This window comes from Onychomys torridus, chromosome 17 (assembly GCF_903995425.1).
Source record: "Onychomys torridus chromosome 17, mOncTor1.1, whole genome shotgun sequence".
Lineage (NCBI taxonomy): Eukaryota > Metazoa > Chordata > Mammalia > Rodentia > Cricetidae > Onychomys > Onychomys torridus.
In genome coordinates this window covers 29,189,882-29,214,167 of record NC_050459.1, presented here as the reverse complement: position 1 = coordinate 29,214,167, position 24,286 = coordinate 29,189,882, and the positions used below count along the sequence as shown (strand labels likewise).

Below are 24,286 nucleotides of genomic sequence, written 5' to 3'. Positions count from 1 at the left end.
TAAAGGACTCAGGTTTGGTTCCCAGAACCCACAGGGAGGCTCTCAACTGATCGTGACTCCAGTTCCAGGGGATCTGATATCTTCTGACATCTTCAGGCACCAGGCCCACACATGGTACACATACATACATGCAGGCAAAATGCCGATATACATGAAATAAAGTATAATTACCTTTAACATGTCTTTGTTCCTGCCAGGATAAATTACACACTGAACTGTAAGGGTGTGGGACAGGAAGTTGAGAAGTTAAGCAAGTATTGGTGAAATTATTAAGGCCACACCACGTAGTTAAAAGGGAGGTTTATTTTGTGGGGTAACTTACAAATGAAGGGATAGGTTGCAGGGTCTGGGTAAGGGATGGCGCAGTCTGGCAGTGTTCTCTGGAGAACTCTGCTCAGTCTACCTCCAGCATCCAGGATCCTGGAACCAAGAGAAGCCTCTCCTCTCGATCCTGGGTCTTCAGCATCCTTCCTCAGCCCTGCCTTGTGGGCGTGACCATTACCGAAGCCTTAATGGGGGTTGGAACTTCCAGACCAAGGCTGGAATGGCTACCCACTACAAGAAAGACAGGACAGAAAGGGGAATTTGGGGGACACGAGGAGTCCCTCATTCTAGAGTCTTTTTTATTAAAGCCTTTCACCACTTGAGAAGCAAGAATTCCAGCACAATCCACATTTCCTGTGAAGGCTGGCAACCTGAAGTTGGCAGTCCTCTCATGTATACAATTGTTATTAAAGGGACTATGACCCAGGGTTAAGGTCTGGATGTAGGGCCTTGTGTGAGATCCCAATCCTCCCCCAAGAAATTATCCAAAACCACCAACAAGAGTGTTATCTTTGCAGTGGAGATACCCTACCTTCCTGCATTCCAGAGGTCTTATCAATTGTAATCCTGTTTGGTGCCTCCCACCCCAGCTCCCAGTGATCTCATTTAGGATTCTTAACTCAAAGCCCATCAAAGTCCTCTATATAACTATTGAGAAGAATAAGGAGGAGCAAGGGAGGGAGGAAGGGGGAAGGGAGGGAGGGAGGAAGAGAACAAGAAGGAGAAGGGGGAGAACACAGTGGAAAATTGGACCAGGGATATGTGGTTTGAAATAGAAACCGAGTTTAGTATGAAAGGAAAAAACTTCTACGAGTGGGAGCAGGCTAGTGAGCTAAATGAAAAGCACTGGGCCAGGACATTTGCATAGCACCTGCCTCCGCCATGTTTGTGCCCAGTGGACTTTTCTGGACCACGTGTAAAGCCCAGGTAGGCAAGAGGGTCTAGTCTTTCTCTGCCAACTGGCTTCATTTACATGTTAATTTTGACACAACTTTCTCCAATCTCCATTCTCCAGCCACAGGAAGAGGCTCTTTTGCTCTTCATGAGATCCTGAAGACTATATCTGAGTTTATGCTAATCAGGAAACTCAGTGTGGGCCCTTAGATTCAAGGAGGGGCTGATCATGACAAAGATCCCCAGTAAATTATTACTGGGTTTGAACTCCCAATCTTACCTACTAACGTCTGAGAAGGGGGCCAGGACCGGAGATAAAACTTCAGTTATCTGTCCAATCATTTATTCTGCCATGCCTGTAAAACACAAACCATGAACACCAAAGCGCAGGCAAACTTCCTGGATGGCGAGTACACAGGCATTCCAGGAGAGCTGGTATACCCTATAATCAAGAGTTTGGGGGCAAACCCCCATTTCTAGAAAGGACTAGGCTTAGTCATTGGTCCCAATGTGTCAAATCAAGAGACTAATAATAGCACACAGCAGAGAAAGGAGATTCAATCGATATGGCCACATTGGGAAGAACCGACAAAGGAGTCAGTGACCCCCAAGTCTATCTTCAAGATACTGACGTAAACATTACGTTAAACAAGAGAAAAATGCCAACAAAGGGCGAGAAATGTGTGTGGTCAAGCAGTGCTGGTCAAGGTCATCTTTGTCTCAGCCTTGGTTCTGCAAGGCAGGGTGAAGAAGTCCTTATTGATCGAGGCAACAAGCTGGATCTGGTGTGGGAGGGGCTAGCCCTTCTCATCATAGATAATTGCCCATATCTGACAAGTGTCTGTCCTGCAAGGCTGTGCTGCCCATGGAACCCAAGGCGACTATAGATTTATCTCTGTACCTTCAGACTGTGTTAGGTAGTAGCATGCTTGTGTAGAGTCAAGCCCAAATCTGATGCAAGGTAAAGGAGACAGAGTGGTGGTATTGTGTTCCCCAAAATATTGTCCACCCTAATAAATTTATCTGGGGACAGAGAACAGAACAGTTATTAGATATAGAGGCCAGAAAATGGTGGCACACACGCCTTTAATCCTAGCATTCCAGAGGCAGAAATCCCTCTGGATTCTGAGTTCAAGGCCACAATGGAAACAGCCAGGTGTGGTGACTCACACCTTTAATCCCATGAAGTAATCGCAGGAGGCAGAAAGGTATTTAAGGTGTGATGACGAGGAACTATAGCCTGGTTAAGCTTCAGGCTATCAAGAAGCAGTTCAGCTGAGATCTATTCTGGATAAGGACTCTGAGGCTTCCAGTCTAAGGAAACAGGATCAGCTGAGAAATTGGCGAGGTGAGGTGGCTGTGGCTTGTTCTGCTTCTCCGATCTTCCAGCGTTCATCCCAATACCTGGCTCCAGGTTTGTTTTTATTAATAAGACCCTTGAAGATTCATGCTACAAGACAGTTGTGCTTTGAATGTGAAATGTGCCCCCTTAGGCTCCTGTGTTAAACCTGGCCCTCAGCTGGGGGGGGGGGCAGGGTAGGTACTGTTTGGGAAGGCTGTGGAACCTTTAGGAGGTAGAGCCTGGCTGGAGGCAGGGGGTCTACTGAGGTATGCCTTGGAGTCATATGTAGCCCACCCTCATTCCCTGTTTGCTGTTGTCCAAGCCATGTGACCAGTCAGCTGCCTCCTACCCCTGGCCACACTCTTTCCTGGCCAAGAGGGAACATATTCCCACAACCTATATGAGCTATCATAAACCCATCCTTTCTTCCTTGACTTGCTTCTTGTTGGCCATTTTGTCACAGCAATGGGAAGAGTAACTGTTATTGTCAACCTCACCCACACTGGAGTCACCTGGGAAGAGGGAACATCAATTAAGGACTAGACTCCACCAGACGGGCCTGTGGGTTATGCCTATGGAGGCATTTTCTTGATTAATGATTTATGTGAAGGGTCCAGTCCACTGTGGGCAATGCCACTCCTGAGCAGATGGTCCTAGGTTGTAGAAGAAAGCGAGCCAAGCAAGCCATAACAAGCAAACCAGTGAGCATAGTTCTTCTATGGCCTCTGCTTTGGTTCTGTATCCAGTTCCTGCTTGGATTCCTGCCCTGACTTCCCTCAGTGATGGGCTGTGAGATGGAAGTATAAGCCAAAGGAGCCTTTCCCTTCCCAGGTTGTTTTTGGTCAAAATGTTTTCTCACAGCAATAGAAAGCTAACGAAGGCAGGAACTAATACAGCGATATATCTGAAAGTACGGCAGAGGTGCCAGGCTTTCGTGATGCTTTCAACTACCTCAAGGGTAGAACTGAGGAATCTGCGCTCTTTAGCAAAGGCAGTTTCTAAGTGCCTGCAATACTCAGACTCCACAGACACCAGTGTTCCTATTACCAATGGTCAGAGTCTAGACTGAGTGTTCCCAGTTGTTGGCCTCTTATTCTAAGAATTGAAATAGAGGCTGTCATGGATTGAAAACTAGAAAGAAAACTTTACTCGAAGCAAAGTAGTAGTATAGACCAGGAAGAAATATGCAGTATCGAGTAACAGTGGGCCATTATTAAGCACCCCGATTATCGTTTAGGAGTTCAAAAGCAGGAGTTTGGTTGCAAAGGAGTATAGTAGGGTGGTTTCTCCGTTTTGATTGACATATTAAGTTATGAAAACTGTTTTCTACTGCACATGCTTCTTCTCACTATGTATCTGGTTTTAACCATATGTACACTCAACTATGCATAGGCAGAAGATAGTAAGTAGGGGACATGGAAGACATTGTTTGCCTTATTATGTATGTACCACAAACCAGTCTAGGTTGTATCAGCCCATTGCCCACAGTTCCTAGATGCATCAGAGAATGTATTTAAAATGAAACAGACATTACAGGTGGTTGCTAAGGTGAGTTAAATAACTTCCATGGTTTAAAGCAGATATACATGTAGCCTGATGCCTATGGGGATCCCAGGTTGCCAGCAGGTTGCCAGATGCATTATTAAAAGATGTGTGCGTGTGTGTGTGTGTGTGTGTGTGTGTGTGTGTGTGTGTGTGTGTGTGCATAGTACCTGCAAGTAAGGAAATCAGGCTTCCAAGTGCATGGCTAGAAGAGGGGCGAGTGCCTAGCCCAAACCAAGTGGAGTCCCAGGTCACCAAGCTGTGCCCTATGCTTGCCTGCTTACGAAGAAGAGAACAGTCTAGACTGTGTCCTGTGTTTATTCAGGCTAACCATTTGTATCCTTCATAACAAAACAGTGACAGTAAACACAGTGCTTTCCTGTGTTCCTGGAGTTGTAGCAATTACTATACTTGGGGGCAGGGGCTGAGAAGCTCTAAATCCATAGCCACATCAAACAGCTATTTGGATGCCCTGAAGACCCAGTCTGTGACTGGCATCAGGAGGAAGGGGTAGGTCTTGCTCTTTAGCCTATGATGTAAATTCTGGATCGTTACTGTCAAAATCAGTTTGTGTTGAGGGTCCTCCAGTTGGAGTCTGACGTAGTATTGGATCGCAGTGCAGTACCCAATTCCCTGGACTTCTCCAGTGGAAAGCCAGGACAGGAGAAACAAATGCTGCCTCTTACCAACCCAACAAGAAGGAGCAGGGAGGCAGACCACGTGGCCCTACGTCTTCCATTACCCCTAGGACTCTGCCCTACAAAACTGGACTGCTTGGAGCTAGACAGAGTCACTTAAGATATATGAATTGCTAGCCCCACTCTTTAGAACTAGAGTCTCTAAGAGAGGTCCCTGAAATCAGATTTGTTTGTTTTTTTTGAAGTTTATTCAGATGTTTTGCCTGCATATATGTCTGTGCACCACATTCATGCCTGATTCCTGTAGAGGCCATTTGAGAGCCTCGTACCCCCTGGAACTGGAGTTACACACAGGTGGTTGGGAGCTGCTAGGTGGGTGCTGGGAACCAAATTTGGATCTTCTTCTGCAAGACAGACAAGACAGACAAGTAAAGTGTCCCTAACCACTGAGCCATCACTCCAACAGGGAACAGCATTTTAAATAAGTTCCTTCAGGTGATTCTGGTGCAACCAATGAATAATTGGCCGAGTCACCAATCCCCAGTGGCCGTGGTCCCTGATGATAAGAACAGCTCAACTTTCATTGTGAATTTGTCAGGCTTTCCACCAGAGAGACTGGGAACCAGCATTTTTAACAAGCATTCCTGAGCAGTCTTGGAATATAAGAAGTTGGGAGAGTAAGACTAAAGCAGTCACTTCCCAACTGGGACTCCAAGGCCATCAGGGAAGCAGCACCAACAGCATGCGGCAACTTGTGAGTACAGAGAAGTGTCTAGCTCCAGACAGACCTCCTCAATCAGACACTCAGGGTGGGGTCTAGAGATGTGGGGCACAGCAACCTCCCCCTGTGTTCTGATGCATGCTCAGTTTGAAAACCACAAAGCTCCAGAGACTGTAAAGTTCTGAGGAGCACAGACAATTTCTCTGCCTCTTGCATAACCATTTCTAATCTATGTGTTCCCTGAATTCGATAAAGAACCCTTCCTGGCAATCCCACAGCCCAGTCCTCTGGGGCCTCTGATGTGATCTTACTTTGATCCTCCAGGCAACCCAAAGACCTTATTCTCTATCAAAACTGACAGAGAGATCCACGTTCTTAAGCCAAGTCAGCAAGGATTGAAAACCTTTTTGCTATTAACTGCAAAGCAACCAGATTTCCAGAAGAAAATTTTCTATGCTCTTTATGGAACTTCCTGGACACAATTTTCTCCTGCTCATAGTTTAGAATACTTGCTGGCTTCTCTGGAATGGGCCTGTGGGCTCTTTAAAGCTCATAGACTCCTGATGTTGGCAAGGAATTGAGAGTTCAACTTGTCCTATCTCACTTCACCAATTAAAAAACACCCGCAGTCCAGAGATAGTTCATGACGTCTCCATGGCAACAGACCTGGTAACTATGAGTTTGTGCAAATGCTTGATGAAGACCTTTGGGTATTTTAGGTCGGGTCATACCTCCTCAGGTATTCATAGCAAAGCATGGAGCTAGCAGGTACCTGGCATCTTAATCTTCAATCTGTAACTTCAGTGTGGCCCTTATATTTCAAGTATTTGGGAACAGGATGGGTTTGGATTCAAGGCCCCGAAAAGAGGAAGAGGAAAGAAAATAGTATTTCCAGGCTGTTCATGCTTCAGGAAAATAGCGATCTATGAAGAGCCTGTTCTGAATGCTAAGAGTTCCTGTCATGGACCAGAGTCCTCTTGGCATGATCAAAGTCTCATTGATTAATAATAATAATAATAATAATAATAATAATAATAATAATAATAAGTCCAAACAGGAACAGAAAGGAACTCAAAAACAGAACATAGTGATTAGAGACACTGTGGTCTAATAGTCAGGATAAAGGCATTGTGTGTGGGGGGGATGGAAGCGTGGGAGAGAGCTAGTTGTAATTTTAATAGAATAAAAGTTTAAAAAAAAAAAGATACAGCTTGAAAAAAACTAAGTAAGCATAACAGAAAGAGGATGAACTGGGTGTACAGGTTTTGTTCCCGGAAGTTTTATTGAAGGGGCAGAAGAATTGCCACCTCCTGCTGGTAAATGGGGCCTTTGGAAGGAAACAAGGCGCCCCCTTTATAGGCCAACCAACGGAGAAATATTTAGCTTTAATATTGCTTGGTTTAACACTGTTAGCAAGCTGAAAGTTGTTCTTTGTAGTCTGATATTTAGGATCCAAAGCAGGAAGGAATCGTTACTACCTGTACTTCCTGTCACGTGTTTGCCCTCTAGCTTTGGGGCCAGTTTAAAGTCCCCACCATGGATTCGTCTCCAATACTACAATTAGTTGTAAGCAACCTGTGGCTCTTTATCAGTCACTGAAAGGCTGGTGCTAAAGTGGTGTATCTTGAGAATCAAAAACAAACACAATTAAAAAAAAAGATTTATTATTTTTCTGTTTCATGTGTAGGGGTGTTTTCCCTGCATGCGTGTATGTGCACCACACGAGTGTCTGGTGCCTGTAGAGGTCAGAAGAAGGCTTAAGATCCTCCAGAACTGGAGTTATAGATGGTTATGAACTATCAATAGCTAGGCAGGATTTTCAGGGCAGAAAGAATGCTGAGAAACAGAAGGCAGAGTCCTGAGGAGACTCAGGGGAAACATGACATGTAGGAGATGAGGTAAGAAGCCATGAGCCATGCAGCGACACAAATTAATAGAAATGGGTTAAGATATAGGAGCTAGTTAAAAATCAAGCCTAAGCTATTAGCCAAGCTTTTATAATTAAAAATAAGTCTCCATGTCATTATTGGGGAGTTGGCTGGTAGGACAGAGAAAGACTCACTACAAACATGGGCAAGTTGGTTTCTGTTCCCATTACAACCCACTGAACTCTTCTGTCTCCATTTCTACTTTCAAGGACACTGAGATTATAAACCTAGATACTGCAGGATTATTTACTGGGCTACTGATTGGCAATCCTATTCCATCTGCAACCTTAATTCTCCTTTAACATATAACACTGTAATTGCAGATCCTGGGAATTAAGATTTGGGGGGAGGCAATTTTCTAGTTGGTCAATTGATATTTTTATTCACCCCACCTCTTGTCATCTCCTCCACTCTCACTGACCCCCCAAATACTTCCCATAATATTCTCTTGTGTTTGTTCAATTGTTCGTGACCCAATGAGTTGCATTAGGGTTGCATACAGGAGCACAGGCAGCTTACCAGTGGTTACACCACTGAAGGAAATGTCAAATGTATTCCCCACAGAGACTCATGAGCCCCTGAACCCTACCCCTGCCCCCTGTGACAGGATGTTGATGGATCCAATCTTGTGCAAGTCTTAGACAAGTGAGGACTGTCAGGGATGGTTTGTTTTTAATGTAGCTATAGAAGGCCAGAACTTAAAAATAAGTTACCACAGCTTGGAAATCTGTTATCATGTTTGAAATCTGCCTTCCTTTCATGTATTTCATTTGTTTATTTGTTTGTTTACTTTTCTATCTCCCAGAGCACTGATGACCACCAATCACTCCATCTGTCTCTGCGGCCACGCTGATAGTCAATAATGCCTGGGAAACAGACAGATAATGGGCCCTGTATTCCTGTTCTTCCCTCCTGGCATCTTCTATCACTCTTTTTCATAATGTGGTGAGATGTGCCTAAGTATGACCACCTCCCTACCATCTACCTCCTTTCTCAAACACTTCTGTCTTGAAGCCTAGACCACTCTCCCTCAAGTCCAATGAATTGCCCTCAAGTTCCTTTCTGTGTCTATTTTTAACTTCTTTTATCAACAAGCCTAAGGAAATGACACACAGAGAGACCAAGCACGTTGATCTAGTCCAAACAACAAAGTAGGAACAAGACAAAACCCTCCACTCCGAATTCCACGCTTCTTCTCATAAAACAGCTTCCTGGGAAGTTGCTTAGGAAGTATGATTTGTTTCCATTCTTAAATGACTCTAACCTTGACTTGCAGATGAAAATTGTACAGTCTGTAAAGATATGAATAGTAGCTGTTCTTCCTACAGCCCCAATCCAAACAGAAACTCCTAGAATTTGGAATTGGAGCACCAAGAGCTCCCTGGGTAATGCCACCATGCAGACAGATGGGAGCCACTTTTCTAAATGGTTAATTTCCTCAAAATAATTGAGCTAACCAGGAATAGATTCTCTTCTTTAAACTAATGGTGGTAATTTAATTCATTAAATTTCCTGAGTCTGTGATTGAATTATATTTAAAAGTTAGAGCAGAGGAGAAATGGAAAAATGAAGAGTTGAGTTTTTGTTTAAAAGTCTATCTGTGGACATGAATGCAGGACAGTTATTGGATGCCCAGAGCTCATCTCAGGAACTGGCCCCCAACTGTACCCAACTCCCAGAGTTCCCTGAAATGGGGTTATATGGGTGCTTGAAAAAGAATTAAAGCCAATTGAAAGCTCATTATTCTGAACATTATTTTAGCAAGATAAGATTCCTCTTTAAATTTAAGGTTTCTATTTAAGGCACCTTCTATCATGTTCCTAAGTTGAACATAGGAGATGGCACTCTCCCATTAAGTCCTTGGGTCCTCGCCAAGTAATAGCATATTCATTAAAGGCAAAAATAGATCTTTTAAGGGAGGTCTTTCTTTAAGAAAACTGAGACCTCCTCCTCTCCAGTGAAAGCTTCCTGCTGTGAGCGCTGCTCCCAGGAAGTCTCCCCTTTTGGCTTGGTTCCCTAAATGCTCCTTTTCACAGAGCCTGGGAACAGCCACACCTCTATTAAGAACAGGAAGCCCCAGCAGGATGAGTCCTACAAAGTCATAAAGCCCTTACCTCAAGACCAAAGAGTCCCTAACCCCACCCCCACACCCATAACAACATGCTGCTGGGCCCACAAACCTACACCAGGATTGCATCCCCAGAAAACAGCCGATTACTTCAAACCAAGTCAAGAAGGGGCTTATAGACAAGCATGTTTGGGGAGGAGGTATTTCCTGGCTGACTCTCCCCCCACCTCCCGCTCCCCCCTCCATCGTCTTATTTACTTAAATGACATTTATTTGATGTAGAATTTTCAGTATTATAAACCCATGATTAGAGTACAGATTTTTTTTTTCCCAGCAAAGCCCTTCTGTGCAAAACCCTGGAGACACCGACACCTTTTCAGATGAAATGAGAAGGTTCAAAAGCTACAGTGCAGAGAGGTGCACTAAGAAAACATCTTTGAGGAAGATTTAAGTTACCAGGATTCTTAGCCTGGAGGAAATGGCTGTGGGGTAATTGTCTGCAACTGTTTTTTACAGACTCCATAGAGAGCCTACTCCAGGAAGACAATGGAGGGCTATTTTGTAAGGAAGAGAGAGAGAGAGAGAGAGAGAGAGAGAGAGAGAGAGAGAGAGAGAGAGAACGAGAACAAAGGAAACTTAGTCCAAATACCATGAGAGAGATTTGGGGGAGAACTGTGTATGAACTTTATAGGAACAGCAAAGACACTCTTCTTTAAAGCTTTAAGATAAAGACACAGGGCCTCTGCATCACTGCATCCTTAGCCCTTCCTCAGGGGGAGAGTTAATGAAGACTTTATAGTGAGAGCAGCACAAAATGAACTCCCTTTCAAACAGGGGGAGACACTGGTCCAGGCGAATTAAAGACTGAGGTATAGACCACAGGCGTCTCTGGATTCACAGGTTCGCATTAAAGACAAAGGCCTTTTGTCTCTTTAATTTTTTTTTATTTTATTTGTACATGTACATGTTCATATGTGTGTACAATGTATGGAGAGGTCAGAAATCAGTGTCAAGAGTCTTCCTTCTATTACTGTCCACCCTATTTTTTGAGACAGGGTCTCTCACCAAGGCTGGAGCTCATGATCTGGGCTTGACTGGCTGGCTGAGTTTTCAGAATCTACCTGTCTCCACCATCAACTCCTCCATGTCTCCACCATCAACTCCTCCACGCCCCCATCATTGGTGTTACAGGCATAAACAGTCATGCACAGCTTTTATGAGGGTGCTGGGATTTGAACTTGGGTCCTCATGCTTGTCCAGCAAGCATTTACTGACTGAGCAATAATATTTCCAGACCCGATTTTTTCTCTTTCCAACATCCACCTTGCTTAGCTTTGTTGTCTCAAACACTTCCTTCAATATCTGCATTCAAACAAGGCCTGGCCCTGGATCACACCCAGGCCTGGAGAGACCTTCTCAGACAAGCTGGGCTGAGTGACCACCCCACAGCAGAGGTATCCCAGGACCCAGAGTCCCCTTGGGATACGGGGAGATGACACAGACAAAAGGTGGGAGAGCAGAAATGGCAGCAGAGGACATATCATGTATAATCACCCTGTGCACGGCTGCAATCGGAGTTGACAGCTTTGAACAAAATTTATACAGACATCAATGCACCAGTGTCCCGAGAGCACAGCTCAGTGGATGTGAGTGTGGATGTGTGCACACATACACCCGTGCTGAAGTCACAGAGGAAGTTGTCCATTTACCGCTCCCTCTACTCTTTGATACCTTGCCAACCGTGTTCCAAAGCAAGAGTCTACCTTGTGAACAAGCCAGCAAGCAGCCCTTAAAGATGCAGTCTACAGCAGTCAGCATGATAAAGCACAGATCCAGGTAGAGAAAAGCCAGAGAAAGATGTCTCTGTCAGGATCTCTTGATGAACCCAAAGCTTGCTATTTGGGTTAGACTGACTGATAGAGAGTGCCCAGGTTCTGCCTGTCTCCATCCCCCAGCAGTGGGGTTCCAGGAGCATACAGCCATAGTTATCTTTTATGTGAGTAAAATGCATCTGAACAGTCCTCAGGCCTGCATTCTCACCCACCAAGCCATCTACCCATCCCTATGGCTATGTTCTTAACAGCGTTATTTGCTGTAGCTCCAGTGTAGAAGCATCTTGTTCAACTCAACAGTTGAATGGATAAACTGGGTGGAATGGCGCACACCTTTAATTCCAGCACTCGGGAGGCAGAGGCAGGCGGATCTCTGTAAATTCAAGCCCAGTCTGGTCTACATAAGAGTTCCAGGACAGCCAGGGCTACATACACAGACAGACCCTGCCTCAAAAAACAAGAACAACTGAAACAAACAAACAAAAACCCAACACACACACACACACACACACACACACACACACACACACACACCCCAGTGGAATGGATAAATACAATGTAGTACACATGTATATTAGAGTACTATTCATTATTATTCATTCTTAAAAAGAAGGAAATTCTGATATACTCTGTAACCTTGGTGAATCTTGGGGCCATTATGCAAAATGAAACAAGTCAGTCACAAAATGATGGTCTCTCCCGATACTGTCTGATTCCACTCACAGGCATTGAAGTGGTCAAAGCTGTGGAAAGCAAAACCAGGCAGTGGTGGTGCATGCCTTTAATCCCAGCACTCAGGATGCAGAGGCAGGAGAATCTTTGTGAGTTTGAGGCCAGCCTGGTCTACAGAACTAGTTCCAGGACAGCCAAGGTTACACAAAGAAACCCTATTTTAAAAAGGAAAAAAGAAAAAAAGAAAGCAGAACAGAGGCTCTAGGTCACAGAGGGAAGGGAACAAGGAATTATTGGTTGATCGGTACCAAGACTCAGCATTCCCCGAAGGAAGGAGTTATGGAGCAAGATACAACATCATGGATGCCGTGAATACCACTGACTGTATGCTTGAAATGATTAACATTAAACGTTTTATTTGTGTTTCACAAAAGTAAAAAGTATGTGGGTTTTTTAAAAAAGATATTTCTCTGGCAACAGCAACAAAGCAAACCAAAATGTTTTTGAAGTCTGCTGAGGCTGCTGTAATAGTCAGAAGCTGAATTGTGTAAGCACATTGCCACAGCTGTGAGGAGAAGTCTAGATCGAGTCTTAAGGGATGAGAAAGGAACCTCGCTCCTATCTGCTCAGGGCTCTTTACCTGATGACAAAGACCAATTGTGTGCTGTGTCCTCATCTGACCTTTGCTCACTGCGTGTATGGGGAGAGAAGGGATGCTCTCTCTCTCTGTTGGAGTATGAACCCACCTCTGTGACTTAATTTAACCGTAAGTACCTCCTAAAAGACCTGTCTCTAATCATACTGGCATTTGGGTTCCAGTTTCAACATGTAAATTTCGGAGGGACACAAAGCCATCTAAATAAGCTCCCTTTCCTTGGGTTGACCACCTCTCGTGTTTTGTAACAGTTACAGAAAGCTGATTGCAACACCCAGACAATAGTTTTATGCAGTAAGATGAATACTGTGTCATTTACAAGCTTTTACGTTTCTCTCAACTTCAAATGGTCCTGTGTATAATCTGTGTTTGTCTGTTTAAGTCTTGAATCAAGCTTTTTACAATATCCTCCTGTCTTTTATGCTAGTCAATAATATAATTGCAATCATCTCCATATATTTTATGTGTTAATGACACATCTGGGTTTTTCCAGAAGATATCCATACTACTAGGCTATGCAGACTATTTCATGGTTTGTTTTTATTGTCATAATTCTCAAGAACAAAACAAACAAAACGAAAAGCTGTAATTCACAATAAGAAGACCTGCCAAGTTGCCACCTGTGTTGATTAAAGGTCAGATACACATTTTTACCAAAGTTTGTTTTAGCAGGGTCTTGAGTCCCTTACACACTGAAAACTGATTCAGGGCATTGCCCCCACCCCCCCCCCCGCATACCTTTTGTGGAACCAGAACATGAGGTCAGGATGAGAAACAACACACAAAGGAGAGCTAGCTGCAAGGTCTCACAGAAGAAAAGGCAGCATGGAGCGACCTGGATGCAGAGCCGGCGGCGAGCTGGCAGGAGTACCAGGCAAGGGAGCCTGGGCAACAAAAGCCAAATTAATATGGAGTAAAAGTTGGGCTCTGGGGGAAGGATTTTCTAAAACAGATTAATATGGATAGAGTAGAAAAAAGAAATTGCTTTGGCAGAGTCATTTCGGTGTTGCAAATGCACAGAATATGAACTTGGGAGAGAAAGCGGGTTCACGGAGAGCAAATGCAAATCAGGGCGGGCGGGCTTCATCCGCATTTGCATCTGAATCCACGGAACAGTTCCTGTGAGACAAGACGTGCGGGGAACATTCTGTCACCTTGCCCAGCAGATGATGCTGATGTTTGTGCTGTCACCAGTCGCCTGTTAACAGTATTACCAACTTTGAAAACTACGGGAAGTGAATATGTATTCCACACAGACAGGTTCTGTGGTTCGTTTCTCGGCTGAACTGACGGGACTGCTTGCTCACCAGACCCGGTCTTTGAAGCTCCAGCCTGTGGCTCTAATTTACCATCTTTGCCGCACACAGGATCAGAGGCATAGGTCCTGCTCTGCACAAAAGATGAAAGTTGGAAGAAGGAAGGGCAGTGTGGGGTGTGGAAAGGTGGGATAGGAAAAGATAGCTTGCTCCAAAGGAATGTTACAATTTATTATTTATTCATTCATTCATTCATTTATTTATTTATTTTTGGTTTTTCGAGACAGGGTCTCTCTGTGTAGCTTTGTGCCTTTCCTGGATCTTGCTCTGTAGACCAGGCTGGCCTCGAACTCACAGAGATCCGCCTGGCTCTGCCTCCCCAGTGCTGGGATTAAAGGCGTGCGCCACCACCGACGGATGGAACGCTACAATTTTTATGATATTGTTTAGGTGGAGGCCATACCAGGGCCATGGAGATGGGGATGTTTAGGTGGAAGCCTTACCTCTGCCCCACCTCTCTCTTCCAAGACCCCGCCCCTAAGAAGGCCTGCCAAGCAGCGACTCCACCTCCCCATCCCCAGGGTATTTAAGATTGGCCCGTAGACTTCCCATTGTGGTTTTCCCTCATGTGTCTCCTCTTGCCCTGGGGACCACTCAGGAGTGCTCTGCTCAGATTAAACCTGGATTTAGTAATTTGGCCTGGTCTGATTTACTGCATAGACAGAGAGACTCAATATCACATCCGGAAATTTTAATCATCTCCCCTGTCAACTTCCCGTGACCAACAATAAACACCAGGTGCTGCTGTGTGAATGTACATGCATCATGTATTGGAGGACAACTCTAATTATTTTAAGGATATTGTCAAGCTGGGGCTCAGAGATACTGAATAACTTACCCAAGGACACACAGCCAATAAATGAGAGACGGGTTCTCAGGTCTCCTTGATTCCTAAATTATTTTTACTTACTTCCTTATTGATTTAGTGCTCTGTTTAGCTGCCTTTAGAGAAATTCAATTTTAGAAGGGACTAAAAGAACAGGAAATGAATCCAAAGGTAAGAAAAAGAAGATGGGAAGCAGTGACATTTCCAGGAAGGATGTAGATACAAGAGGAAGGTTTGGAATATTGCGCAAAGATCTCAAAACTCTGGTTGCCTATTGGTACCATTTCGATGGTGTCTATCCCTTGACAATTTATTCATTGAAAGCATGGTTGCTAGTGTGGTAATGCTAAGAAGCCGCATGCCAGACCCTTAGGAGATGGAGCGGAGAGCAAGGTAATTAGGTCATCAGCAAATTGATGCTGTTCTTCTGGAGTGAGTTCTTGCAAGAAAGAGTTGCTTTCTACCCTGTGGTCTCTTCCCCTTGCATGTCCCTCTGCCATATCGTCTACCATAACATGATGCCGTAAGGGGCCCTTGCCAGAAGTGGAGCCACGCTGTTTCGATGAGGTCAAGCATTGTCTTAGTTTGGGTTTCTGTTGCTGTGAAGAGACATCATAAACACGACAACTCTAATAAATGAAAGTATTTAATTGGGGCGGCTCATTTATAGTTTCAGTGGTTCAGTTCATTATCATCATGGTGGGGAGCATGGTGGCATGCAGGCAGACAGTTCTAGAGAAGTAGCTGAGAGTCCTACATCTTGCAGGCAACAGGAAGTTGACTGTCACACTGAGCAAAGCTTAAGCAAGAGACTTCAAGGCCCACCCCCACTCCCTTCCACAAAGCCACACCAACTTCAACAAGGCCACACCTCCCAATAGTGCCACTCCCTACAAACTTATGGGAGCTAATGACATTCAAACTACCACATGCATATAGAGACAGAATTCAGTGCCAAAAGTGTGATGGGTAGGATTGACTGCCAATGAGAAAGTGAATTCAGGATCCAAGTCTCCAGAGGCAGATATACTGTGAAGTAAAGTTTCAGGGCTTCATTTCTTTCTTTCTTTTTTTAAAATTTATTTTATTTTTTGTGGTGATATTTTATTTTCCATTTTTCTTTATTAAATTTTCTACTCACTCCACATGCTATCCATAGACACCCCCTAGCCCTGTAGGGCCTCATTTCTGAAGACCCTTTTCAAAGGCCTATGACACACACTGTACCCACATAGCTGCATGCATAATAGACAACACAGCACATTTTAACTCAATTAAATTTGATGATTTTTGCCTTCCAACTTTCCCACCTCCCTTCTTGGCCATGTTTCAGGAGGCCCCAGAGTATCCACCAATCTTTGAGGTATCTAGCTGAGGGGATTTTGAGTTGGGGATACATTTAGACTGGTTAAGTGGGATATTTTGTTGAAGTTCTGGATCATGTACTTACATAGCCAATCCCCATGTAGGGTGCCTTCTGGGAATACCTACATTGACTGCTGACTTGCACAGCCTCCTAACAAGGAAACAGGTCACATCAAGATAAGAGTGAATTCTTGGGACTGGAGAGATGGCTCTGTGGGTAAAATGCTTCCCATACAAACATAAGGACCTATGTTTGGGTCCGCAGAACCCACCTAGGGCTGGATATGGTGCCTGTGTCTGTAATGTCACGCTCTTCTACAGAGAGATGGGAAGCAGAAGCAGGAGGATCCTTGGAAGCATGCTACCCTGGAGTTGGCAGCATCAAACATGAAGAAATCAGGGGGAGGATGACAGCCAGCACCTGGGGTTGTCCTTTGGTCCTCATGTGCTTACAATAGTACGTGTTCATTGTGAACACACACACGTACACAGAGATGTAAAACTAACAACAACAACAACAAAAGGTGAATTCTCCAGAGACTGTCAACAACTATCTGAACAGTGGAGAAGAAATGAGTTCTGAAACGCTGGGATCCAACCTCGTCTAGAACATTCTATCACGTGAGAAAAACTAAAGTAGAGGATGGGGTTGAAGACAGAATTAAAGTTCTCTCTGGTCGGGGATGTACTGCATAACAACATAGCCAGCTTTAAATTCTGCTCCTCTCTATGTTTCCCTTTTTGATAGCAATTGTATGAAGTGGAATTTATCGGGTTCCTGCATTGTAGGCGCCATCCAGAAGCAGTACTGAAAACAGAGTGTCAGCCTGGGTAGTCAGAATCTTTTCTTCAACCTAATTACCCGCAATAGGAAACACATCCTGACACGATGCTGGGAGAAGCACTGAATTATCCCCTTATCCCATGCAGAGAAAGTGATGTTATGAAATTGTTGTTGCACAGAGAAATGATCAGAGCAGGCAGACCAAATTCTGAAAAATGTCTTATACAAAATCAGGGCAGAGAAAATATCTTTAAGTAAAAAAAATTGTCATTTTTATGGCTTTTGGGATATTTATAGCATTAGTCACTTTTAAAAATTTATGGACGTGAGTTCTTCTTACATGCCAAATACATATTCATGTTGCATAAAACTTCAGGCTTGTCTTCTTCTGTAACATGTCTTAGAGAAAGCTCACAAAGCCAAATAAACAGGAGCCTTAAGCTCCATCCCAGCTGATCCTACCCCTGGCCAAGGAGGGCGAAGCATGAAGAGGGCTCACAGGCCAGTAAGTTCTGGTTTCTCCTGGCCAGTAAGTTTTGAATGTTGAGCAACATTCCCGTTTGAAGCAGTAGGGTGTCCCAGAGTCCCTGAAACTAAACCATGCCTGGCTTCCCAACAAGCAAAGTAACACTTAAGAGACCTGAAGGAAAAGAAGGCTACTGTAGGAGTTAGTCACGGCTACGCCACTGTAGTGAAATAGCAGAGGCAGCTAACTTTGTAGAGTGACAGGGTTTGGAAGTTCAAGATGAGGCAGCCCCCCATTAGTCTGGACATGATGATATGAATTCACAACATGCTCCCATGGTTGGGCATGCCTGGCGGACTGGCTGACCTAGACACTTCCACCTATTTATTTCCGGTTCAAAATAGCCATTTCTGGGTCAACACATCTCGCATGACCAGGACCCCGTGGTTTTGCGTGGTTGCGCAAAGTGCGTGCAGCCATGTGATCTATGCGTAGGCGTGGAATAGCCACATGAGTTCCTGTACGCATGTGCGGCCCACCCTTTATAAGCCGGCGCCATTTCGCACCGGCCTCTCCTTTCCTTCTTGACCATGTGTGTTTCCTACAGGCCTGTTCATGTCTGTCTCTTTCTCTCCTATCTTAATAAAACTCTTCTGTGGATTTGTCGTGTTTCGGGACGTTTCCTCACAGGGTAAGAGCACCACCAAAATAACTAACACATCCAAGGCAGCATAACATGGTGGGAGCTATATTGAAGAAAGTACTGACACCTTGAGGTGGGAAGCAGCCCCCACAGTCCCTCCAGGGCATGACCTAAGGCTCACATAAGGTCATCTGTCCAAGGTCCACAGTATCTCCCAGAGTGCTACCCTGGGAAGCAAACCTTTACACAGGGACCTTTGGGGAGTACTAACCCAAACTATAGCAATTAGTAAAACTTAACTTTCTCAAATTCTGGAACAGAGACAGTGCTGCTCCCATGATACATTTAGCCCATCAATGTCCTCAAGGTACTTGGCTTCTCAAACCTTTGAGGTTTGTTGCCTGGGAGTTTTATTGTAGACAGGCATACAGTGACCTCCTCAGTTGAGGACTGTGACCCATTCATTACACCTTAACTTTCCTGATAATTAACGCTGGGGGACAAATGCAAATTAATGATCTGGCTACATGATGGCATGATTAACCTTTAACGTGGATGCAGTGGCCATGCTTTACATAATCTATTTAATCAGTTTTCAATAGAATTAATATTTAGAAGGCAAATGCAGAGAAATAAATTATATCATGCAGCTTTCTGTGAATACCAGGCTCAGCTCACAAAAGGATAAAATGAACATTATCAAAGGTATAGGACAGATCAGGTGCCAGGAGCAATAAATTAGATTACAGGGGTAATTAACAACCCTTCCAGAGTCTTTGTTCAGTATGAATTCATCCAGAGAGTAAGCAAACAGTGCCACAAGCTAAATGGAAGTTTAATCCACCACTCCCCTTGGGATACAAACAGACACTCCCAGATCTGATTAGAAGAGATGAGACGTTTGACAGGTGTGTCCCATACACATTGGGACCATTTGTTTAAGGCTCTGTCTGGATTATAACCAGAGGGAGCCAGATGGAAATTAGCGGCCTAAAATTTAATTCTAATCTGGGTGTGATTCTGATCATTTCCTCCAGGTAGGGATCATTACAAACAGGTGTTGTGGGTTTCTTCTGCTTCTAAAGAGACGGTGGCTGAAGGACTGAGTGGCTTACAGCAGATGATTCTGGAGTCCCAGGGAAAGCTGGTGCCTCAGAGTCACGCTTTGAGAAACCTAGAAGCATTCCCATGGATTCAGATGGAACTTTCTGAACCAAAAACAAACAAAAAACCAAAAAACCCTGGAAAACTTAGAGAACAGAACTGAGAGAGCAGGGATAGAGAGACGGGAACAAGGCATTTGTAAAAAGCAGTTTGTATAGCAATTTAACTTCCAATTAAAACATGGAGGAGATGGGGGGAACCATGAAGGGTTACAGAAGGCCAGCATCTAGCACGGTGGCATGAGTTATGCAGGAGAAACAAGCTGGGAACAAGAACTGTCAGCCTCTGGAAGCATGCTTCATGCCTACAGGAGCCTGCAATTCTCCTCGGAGAACAAGGACAATGCAGCATCCTGCTCAAAGCACAGTGTGGCTGAGCATGGAGTTAGGCCTAGTCTGACCAGTGTTCCAGGGTCAGCACTACTAGCACATGACTCTAAGCAAAATGCTTTACCTCTCTTGCAGTCTTTTTGACTGCAAAATGGAAAGATTAGTAAGGCCACCCTCCCAAGATCATTAGGAGGGAGGGATAAAAGGAAAGCATATACCGTAAAAAGCACTGGACAGCTTGCCTGGCACGCAGCAAGAACTCGATGAAGGTTGGTTTTATTTAGACATACCAACTAACGTCTCTCCATCCACATCAGCTTGCCTTTCCACATTCCTGAAAGAAAAGGTCGCAGCTGCAGGATATTACAGCGGTTGGACAGGTAGACCGTCGCAAGTGAGGAAAACCGTATAAGGCAATGCTAAGTGGGAGAATCGGGCTGGAAGTCATTGTTCTGAGGGTTGTTGCATGCTGGGTAAAAACGAGGGGCATGATGATAAGCCGCACAAGGAAACCATCAAGGAAGCAATTGAAATGTTGCAGTGTTCTCTCAAAAGTTGCTTGAGATTTCAGTCTAGACCTAATGAGAAACTGAAGCTGGAAAAAGTGGTTCTGCTTGCCTCCTTCAGTGAGATTGTCCCAGATTAGTAGAGGTTGTCAGTTAGGGTCACAGTGAGTGCTCGCGGGGCTCTTGGAAAACATCCTGCCAAAATGATGGATCTACTTGTGTTGTGGCTCGTCTTCAGCTCCTCACAAAAGGCTTTTCAAGGGAGAAAGATGGTCCAATCTCTTTGAGTGCAGCTTGCTGAACATTTTTTTCTTAAAAAAAAAAAAAAATGTTCCTATTATCTTTTCTCCAGCTTAGCCCAGAGCATTTTCAGAAAAACTCGTAAAGTCAGCCTACTCCATAAATCACTCAGAGAGAGTCTTCATCAAACTTCCACTTTTCACTTCTTGAATCTAAGAAGGGAGAGAAGACCATAAGTCTCCTACCTTTTAAGTGACACTGGAGAACCGGAAATCAAATGGGAAGTCAGCGACGGAAGCTACCTTCCGAATAATAGGTTCCTAGGTTCCTAGCTCCTAAGTCAAAGACCTTTCGAGCACACCAGAAGTCCTCTTTGCTAGTCTCAGTTACGGAAAGGGATCTGCATGCCAAGCATTGTCTTAAAGGCTTGACACACCAATGTCATGGGATTCCAACCCTGCAAGCTAAGTTGTCATATCATCTCTATTTTACAGATGCATGCATGAGTCTTAGAGGTTCGGGCATCTTGGGCAAGGGTACAGTGTCAGTAAACTTCAGAGGTAGGCATGAGTCACCTTCTGCTTAAGACCTGTTTGGCTTCTGTCCGTTAATGGACTTCTAGACCTTAACAGTCTTCTTCAAATCATTGTGATATCTCTTCTTCTGTAGGAATAAGATACCTGACTGCACTTGGCTAGGGAACATCTTCTCCAGAGGGTATATCAGGCTGGGGCCGGGTGAGGGCAACACAGGACCTGACTGGAAGGGGCGGACTGGGAAGTGGGGAGGCAGTGAAAGATTGATAGTATATGCATAATACCAAGCTAAGACAGAAGCATTGCTTCTAGCCTTGTGGGGTTTTTTGTTGTTTTGTTTTTCAAAAATATCCTTGAGGAGAATTAACAGACAGGTGAAGTTTTAGGAGCTAAAGTCCATTTGGAGTTGAGAGGCTCCTTAAAACAAATGAGAAACAAAGAACACAAAGATTCTAAACCGCGGCCGAGGCTGTGTCTGCATGAAGGAATCAGGGAGAAGTGATGCTCCCCCTTTATTCCTCACAATGCCTACAGAAAAGATGAGCAACAGCCAGGCAAGAAGAGACTATAGCTAGTGATTCTCAAAAGGAAGAGCACTTGAAGAGATTCATCGGCATGGCATTAGCAATCTTCTAAAACATTTACACATGAAATCTTGCAGACAGGAAAAGGACAAATCAATCAGGCGCGTGGCGTTTGAAACTGTCACATTCCGCAGATCTGTGATAGGTCACTGTCTGAATGCAGAATCACTCACTCCCTCTCAGCTTGGCTTTCTATGCTCTGCCTGTGGGACTGAGAGTATGGCGTGGAATCAGCAATCACACATGGCTCCCAAGAGCCAACATGTAAGAAATGGAGTGGATAAAACCCACTCACCAGTCAACAGTCATTGTTTAAGAAGACAGCACCATCTCCTTCCATGCTGGGATGCAGCCAGTACTAGGTATTATTCATTGTTTATTGGCTGAGGGGAAGCCAATAAACAAGGAGGAAGTTTGGTGTTGCTCCTCCTTGTCAAAGGTTAACTCCTCAGTTGTTATTCATGCAACACAACTACCAAATTGCAGGTGACATTGCTTAGTACCTCTGCATCAGGAAGAGATGATTCTTTCGGGAATTCGACAGAGACACGAACGCACAAATCATCAGAAGGGAGAAAGAGATTCCGATTCATGCAGCCATAAACAGGCTGCCCAGCATGCTGGCCTTGCCTACCGATTCTTTAAGTGCATTTCTGACCCTACAGTTAGCTTAGTTGGTTGCAGGAAAGCATTTGCCGGGCTTATAGAAAACAACTTGTTGGCATATGTCTGAGATGTGCTGGTTCTAGATCTAAAAGGTTGTCTCTCATATCACTGTCAAAATCAACAGAGTTCCATCAAATTGTCTTGGACTCCGCAGATCTGTAGACCCGAATCCAAGTTCTTCACTTTTTGTGTCTTGTCTTCATGATGTACCATGTTAAAGGAAAGACAATAGAGGCACTGAGTGCAGAACCATCCATTTTCATAACAAATTCTAGATTTTTTTTTTTTTTTTTTTTTTTTTTTTTGGAGGAAGAAGACTCTAAAAACCACTTATTTATCTGAGGACGGAGATGTAAAGGAGGCCTGCCCCCCCCCCTCCCGAGGGAGCAAAGTGCCCTGGGAAAGGCAGGTGAAACCTGTGGTGGACCCACTAACAACCAAGAACCAGTGACAATCGGTCCATTCATCCAACAGACTGAAGGATGAATGACCCAGAGCTCACTGTCTAGACAAAGAAGTCATGCCAGGAAAGAGATCATTTTTATGGAGCACGTGTTGAGACACGATTATGCTGGAAGCCACGGGAATGGTGGAGGCTCACCTAACTGTCTGTTCACTATCATCTCTCTCAACTCAATATCCTCTTCTGTAGGATGGAACTAAGAATGGCTGCTGCCTTGCTGAGTGAGTTCAAAGGTTAAATGTGACATGGCGTAGAGAGGTACAGCAGTGTCCCTGGCACAGAGACAGAGTATTGACTCTAGGTAGGACTGGACCCTCTGCTCTCCTGGGAACTAGACACCTTCTCCCTTCTTGCTTGCTTGCTTGCTTGATTGATTGCTTGCTTTATTTCTTTCTTTCTCACTTAATTCTTTCCTTCTTTTCTTGTCTTGGATTATGTCTAGGATAGCTCTCTCTGGATTTCAAGTGACATAAGGTTCTTTAAGACTGGAATCTAAGGGAGAATAGTCTGCCGGCACCATCCATGATTAAATGAAATCAAAATAGTCAGGCACGGTGGCCCCAGCCTGTAATATCAGCACTCAAGAGGCATATGTAGGAGGGTCTCAGCATGCTTGAAGCCATCCTAGGCTGCATAGAAGTCACGGGAAGCCTGAGCTACCAAGAGAAACCCTGTCTAAAACAAGCAGAAAGGCAACAACAAACCAAGAAATAACAACTGAGGTTATGGTTGGCGGGTCTCAGGTTAGGTATCCCGTACCCAGCTCTAGTCCACTTGGCCATGGGCCTGGGAGGTGCACAAGGAGGCCAGGTGAGTTACACATCAAGGGTCAGGGTTTACTTTTCTCTTTAGCAAAAGATGTGAGTACATGAAGGTAGTCTAGGACACTGTGGACCAATTCACCCACGCCTTTCCTGGCTACTTATATTTTTTTAGTGTCTGTCATCCCTAAATGCATTAATCCATCATGTAGAAGTTTCCCAACTTTACTACTCACTATTAAAAAAAAGTCATATACTTTATGTCATCTCTCTAAAACTTTAGGGAGTGATATCCAGGACTCTTAAGCCTTAGGTGTGCTATCTTTTCTTTTGTTGCAGGTCCATTTCATTCTACTTTAGTCTGGTTACTCTGGACTGAAAGGCCCAACATGGCATTTGCATGTCAAGTACTTTCTTGGCCCTCACCAGTCCACTAAGAAGAGCACAGTAGAGAAATACAGAAAGGTCCACACGTTCAGTGTTCCTCAGGTAAAAGCAAGTGATTGCTGTTTATTTCCAAAGCTTTCCCTGGAGACTCCAGCCTCTTGCATGCTATTCTGGCTCCCTCACTCTGAGATGTTCCCTAATGAGCCAAATGATAACCTCTCAGCTCCTTCTCCACTTGCATCCCCTCAGGGACACGCGCCCCTGTCCAAGCCTCCCTGGAAACGACAACGGTAATTTCCTACCCCTACTTCCACTCTTAGTCAAAGATAAAAATCTGTTAGCAGGGAAACCATTTTGCAGCCAGGAGCTTTCTAAACCTGGGCTAAGTACGTGCGCACAAGCCATAGAGCTAAGCATGTGCTCATTCCACTGCATGCATGACATAGCTAAGCATATGTGCATTCCACTGCACGCAAGGCACAGGTCCCGAGAATTGATGGTGCAGCTGTGAGAGTGGAGCTTCATCCCAGGGCGGTAGTGGGAGCCTTTCCATCAATGACAGTCCTTCTAATGACACCCCCGAGGCACAGCCACAGTGAGTCATTTCCTACCAAACAGCAAGAACTCAAACCTC

At 44.5% G+C, this 24,286-nt stretch overlaps 1 long non-coding RNA gene across 1 annotated transcript; it reads right to left on the bottom strand.

Moving 5' to 3' along the window:
• Positions 1-526: 526 nt before the first annotated feature.
• Positions 527-13,669, bottom strand: LOC118597608. The gene is made up of 3 exons (XR_004946875.1): positions 13,355-13,669; positions 1,499-1,574; positions 527-555 (listed from the first exon to the last, which is right to left on the bottom strand). It is a non-coding gene; the product is annotated as an uncharacterized LOC118597608 (long non-coding RNA).
• Between the last annotated feature and the right edge of the window lie 10,617 nt (positions 13,670-24,286).